Source organism: Elaeis guineensis, chromosome 5, assembly GCF_000442705.2.
Source record: "Elaeis guineensis isolate ETL-2024a chromosome 5, EG11, whole genome shotgun sequence".
NCBI classification, from domain to species: domain Eukaryota; kingdom Viridiplantae; phylum Streptophyta; class Magnoliopsida; order Arecales; family Arecaceae; genus Elaeis; species Elaeis guineensis.
In genome coordinates, this window is record NC_025997.2 from 14963167 (window position 1) to 14968791 (window position 5625).

Here is a 5625-nt window from a genome sequence, read left to right on the forward strand (position 1 = left end):
ACCTTTCAATAGTTTTTATGACATTATACACTACAAAAAAAAATATTAAAATGAAAAAATCTATTTTTAAAAAAGAGAATTCTGTTGCTAAATGTATTTAGCAACAGAATAGAAACGAAAAAATTCTGTTTCTATGTATCCCATTGCAACATTCATCAGAAATAAATTTTTACGTCTGTTTCTAAATTTACAAACAGATTTGTAACGAAACTCTTTTCATTTCAAATTAGCAACTGAAATATATTTGTTTCAAAATAGCAATAGAAATATTTCTATTTTAAATTAGCAAAGAAATATTTTTCTGTTGCTAATTTGAAACGAAAATATTTCTATTGCTAATTTGAAACGGAAAGAGGTTCCATTGCTAAATAGAAATAAAATATTTTATTTTTATTTTATTTTTAATTAAAAATAAAAATTTTATTTTTAAATAGAAATGAAAATATTTTTCATTTCAAATTAGCAACGAAAATGATTTTCGTTGCTAATTTGAAATGAAATATCTTTTGTATTTTCGTTGCTAATTTGAAACGAAATATCTTTCGATTTTTATTTAGAAATGGAAGTAGTTTCTGTTGCTAATTAGAAATAGAAACAACTTTCGTTGCTAATTAGAAATGAAAATTTTATTTATGTTCCGTTTCAAATATACGCTCTAGCTTATAGATGTTAAAAGAAATCTCTTCATTTATTTGTAACATGTCTTCCTCTCGAATTACAGTCGAAGTTAGCTCTCTGAAGAAATTACTCAATTCTGTCAATGCCTACCAAAATTTACTGACAGTACTTCACGAAATGCTATGGGAAGTAATCTTTGCATAAAAATATGACAATCATGACTTTTCATCCCAAACAGCTTCAACTTTCGCATGTCCACACATCTGACCATGTTTGACACATATCCATCTGGGAATCTTACATTTTTAAGCCACTCACACAACACTGCTTTTGATTGTTTGTCTAGAGTGTAATATGCCTTTAGATATTTTTTCGTCACCTCATTCCGTTCCAACTCAGGCCGATGACATAATTTCTTTAAATCTTTCCTTAATTTGGCATTGTCCTTAGTCTTTCCTTCAACATTCATTATCTTGTTGAAAATATTTTCAAACATATTTTTCTCAATGTGCATGACATCAAAGTTGTGTCGAATGAGATTCGTACTCCAATAAGGCAAATCCCAAAAAATACTTCATTTTTTCCAACCACTAGTTTTAGCAATTTGGGAGTTAGTCTCATCTGCACCCAAATCAGAAACCTTCATTAATCACAAATCATCTATTTGTTTTAAAATCTCAGCACTAGATAGAATGGGTGGAGCCATTTTTGTTACTGTTTTATTTTTTCTAAAAGCTGTTTTATTCCTTCTGAACGAATGATCAGGAGGTAAGAACTTACAGTGATTGTCAAACTATGACTGTTTATGATTGTTTGTCAGAGTAAATGCATCTGACTCTATCATGCAATATGGACAAGCAGTCCTACCTGCAGTATTCCATTCTGACAATATTGAATATACAGAAAAATCACTTATCATCCACATAAGTGCAACATACATTTAAAAATTATTCTTCTTTGAAGCATCGTATGTCTCAACCCCCACATCCCACAACTATTTTAACTCTGCAATAGGGGTGTAAGTACCCATCCAACTTATCCTTTGGGTTCGGAGATAAAAAATAATTACAGTTAGGAACATATACTCCTCCTTCATACACAACCAAGGAGGCAAGTTGTATGGAGTGATAATGATAGGCCAAGAAGAATATTGTTGACCTGACTATCCAAATGATTGAAACCCATAGTGCACAGTCCTAATCTTACATTTCAAATTTCTAATGCAAAACAATGATATATTTTATTGAAATGCTTCCATGCAGGTGCATCTGAATAATGATGCATAACCCCTTCTTCAGCTTCATGCTCAGCATGCTATCTCATTTCTTTTGCTGTTACATTCGATGCATATAATCTTTGCAACCTTGGCATGAGAGAAAAGTAATACATCTTCTTATATGGAACATTGATTTTATGCTTAGAAGATCCTCCTCTTCGTCGCTTGTATCTAGAATGCTCACAGAATTTACAACTTGTTAATTCACTATCTTCATCCCAACATATCATACATCTATTATTACAGCAATGAATCTTTTCTATTGGTAGTCCCAAGGCTTGGACCAACTTCTTTGTGTTGTAGAAGTTGTCTGTCATTACATTATCAATCGGTAATATCTCTTTTATAAATTAATAGATGTCATCAAAACATCTTTCAGACAAATGATGTTCTGCTTTTATGTTCAACATCCTCGCGACAACTGATAACTGCAAATAATTTTCGCAACCCGACCATACCTCTTGTTCAGCAGCTCTTAACATGTCATACAATTTCTGAGCTGATGGATTTGGAGGTTCCTCTGTATCATTCAAAAAGAAATCAGGACCTGCAGCATCCATTACTATCTTCTGGTATGCATTGGATGATGTAGTCTCAACATCTATAACAGGCACTTCTATCCTAAATTGCATGTTTTGATTAACTTCAACATTCACTCTTCTGATTTTTCCATGTAGAATTCATTGATAATAATTCGGTACAAAGCCATACTTCATCAAATGATACCTCACTATATTCTCATCAACAAAGCTACGATTCTGATACTTAGGAAAATTACATGGACACTTGAGTTTGTCCCCATCCATACATTCTGGATGCCTTTTAGTAAAATCAATAAATTCTCCTAAACTTGCAAGAAATCTTGATTTAATAGGCCATCCTTAAGCCTAAAATACATCCACCTCCGATCCGAACTCATGTTGTCAATCTGTGTTATTATCAGAGAATATTAGTTTTTCATGCAATTATTAAATGTATAACATGTACCTAAACCCCTTATAGCTCCATCTTACATTGAAAGGTAAGGACCTAGCCTATTCAGAAATGCACCGTCACTTCCAACAAAGATGGATAATATATGTCCATATATTTATATAAATTTTAGCAGTATCTCCCTTAAGTTCTCCAAGTGCACGATATGAAATATGCACCCAGAGAACAAGGAGAGATGATACCAAAATTATACAAATATATGAATAAAAATTTAAATCCATCCCATTGACAAGTACAGTAAGCAATTCCAAATTATCCAACTGGACAATTCAGTGCCCTCTCACATCACTCATGAGTAAGATACTGAACGGGTTTCTAAGTTTAAGGAAAACTCTACCGAAAATCTGATAGATTTTTCTCATAAAATTTCAAACATCATCAAAAAATTAATATAAAAATCAAACATTATCAAATAACCAGGTGCCCTCTGTATTTAATATAAAAATTAATATAAAAATTCCAAACATTATCAAAAATTTCAAACATTATTTTTCCAACATGTCAAATAACTAGCATATATGATAAAATATACAATAAAATAATACTCCGTGCCCTCCCTTTCCCCCTGCCTCCTCCGTGTCCTGCCTCCCCCTCCCCCTCACCCCCATGCGGTCCCTGCCTCCTCCGTGCCCTACCTCCTCCCTGCCTCGTCCGTGCCCTCCCCCTCCGTGCCTCCTTTACGGCCTAACCCCCCATGCGGTCCCGCCTCCTTCGTGCCCTCCCCCTCCCCTCCCCCTGGCCATCTTACCTCCTCTGCGCCTCCCCCCTCTGACCCCTCAGAGCCGGAGAACTCTCAGGATGGCAGGACATGCAACGGCGAAGGAGGACTTCTCACTCTTGCAACTCCGACCTCCTCTATGGCCTAACCCTCCATGCGGTCCCACCTCCTCCGTGCCCTCCTCCTACCCCCCCGACTGTCCTGCCTCCTCCGTGCCTCCCCCCTCCGATCCATGTCTCAATCTCAAAGAGAAAAATCAAAAAAAAAAAACCATCGAAGGAGGGACTCACAAGCCTCGAAGCTCGCTATCGCCAGCTCACCGCATGCTGACGTTGTCTTGATGCCAGTGCCATTGTTTCTCTCCTCCTTCACCGCTTGGATGCCAGTCACCTCACTGGACGTGGTCCCCCCAATCGATCAATCCCTAACCCTAAATGCCGTCGCCCAGAAGAAGAGAAGAAGAAGAAGGTGAGAAGACGTATCATGGTAGGCAAGAAGCCATGGGTCAGATGTTTTATTTGCTTAGGCGATGGGAAGGCTTAACCCATCAGTCCATCCCATGGTGGATAACACGCCACACCACCCCTTGTGTTTCACCAATTCCTGATTGTGCATTCTCCACCATGCATGTGCTCTGGGATTTGCCTTGGTCTACTTGAACCAGGTGCATGCAAAAATTCTTAGTGAGAAGGGTTTTTAGATAAAAGATTTTAAGTCCAATGATTAGATCTAGTCATGAGTAATCTATTTCTTGAACTTATCCTAATGTCAGATTCAAACCCAACCTAATAGAAGATTGGATCAAATTGGATTCGGTCCATAATCAAAATTTTCGACTCAATAGAACATTTGTGCTGAGTCGATCTATATCTAACTAGGCCTCAACTTAAAAATTTTGGATTTGAATCAAATCTGAGTCAAGTCTAGATCACAAAAAGCTAACTACATCTTAACTTAATAGGACTTCAATCATTATTCAAAACTTATTTCCATTCCAATAGGACAATAAAAGAAAATCACAGCCGTCCATATAAGACTCGAGTTAAGGGGGATGGATCAGGCTTACTATTCCAACACCGACTTGAGATGGGTACGGGTTGGATTCAGAATTTTTAATTATTAGTTATGCTAAATTTTATCATAGAAAAATTATATATTATCTTAGCCTAAATAGTTATATTAATTAATTTCTTGATAGCAAGGATATTTTAGAACAATAATATAAAATTTTTAAAAAATTAAAATTAAATTATTTTTTACTTTTGATATTTTTGTTCATGATGTATATCAAAATTTCATAAAATTTAGATAAAAATGTTCTATTCACCCAGTCATGAATCTTTCGTACCTCATTTTATTTTTAGGTGCATACTTAGAAATTGAGAAAGTAAGGGAGATATTCACAATATTTATGAAAAAATAGAAACAGAAATAAATTCTATTTCAAAATTTATAAACAGAAAGTTATTCTGTTTCTACATTTGCAACAAAAAATATAATTCATTGTAAATTTTAAAAATAGAATAAAAATTTTGTTTCAAATTTTACAAATGGAATCAAAGTGCCATTTCAAATTTTAGATACGGAATATGTTTTCATTTCTAATTTAGCAACGGAATTATGATTCTGTTTCTAATTAGAAATGGAAATAATTTCATTGCTAAAATGAAAACAAAAATATCGTTCTATGTCTAATTTAAAAAGCAAAAAATTCATTCCATTTTTATATTTTGGTGTAAATAAAAAATCACTAAATTAATTTTGATGGATACATTGATGAATTTTTTGATTGAGCAATTAATTACTTGCATAATCATATAAAGATATTTCTTGATAGAGCAGTTATTTCTTGATGGAGCAGTTGAAAGTGATTGAGTTAGAGCCAAACGTGGTGGCTAATCTTAAGGTTGAAGGAGGTGCTAGGGGTAGTGGTTGCTCTGTAAGTTGAAAAAATTGAGGGAGGAAGATATGAGATAGCTAGGTGAAATTGTCGATATGAGAATAATTAAAAGATGGTCAT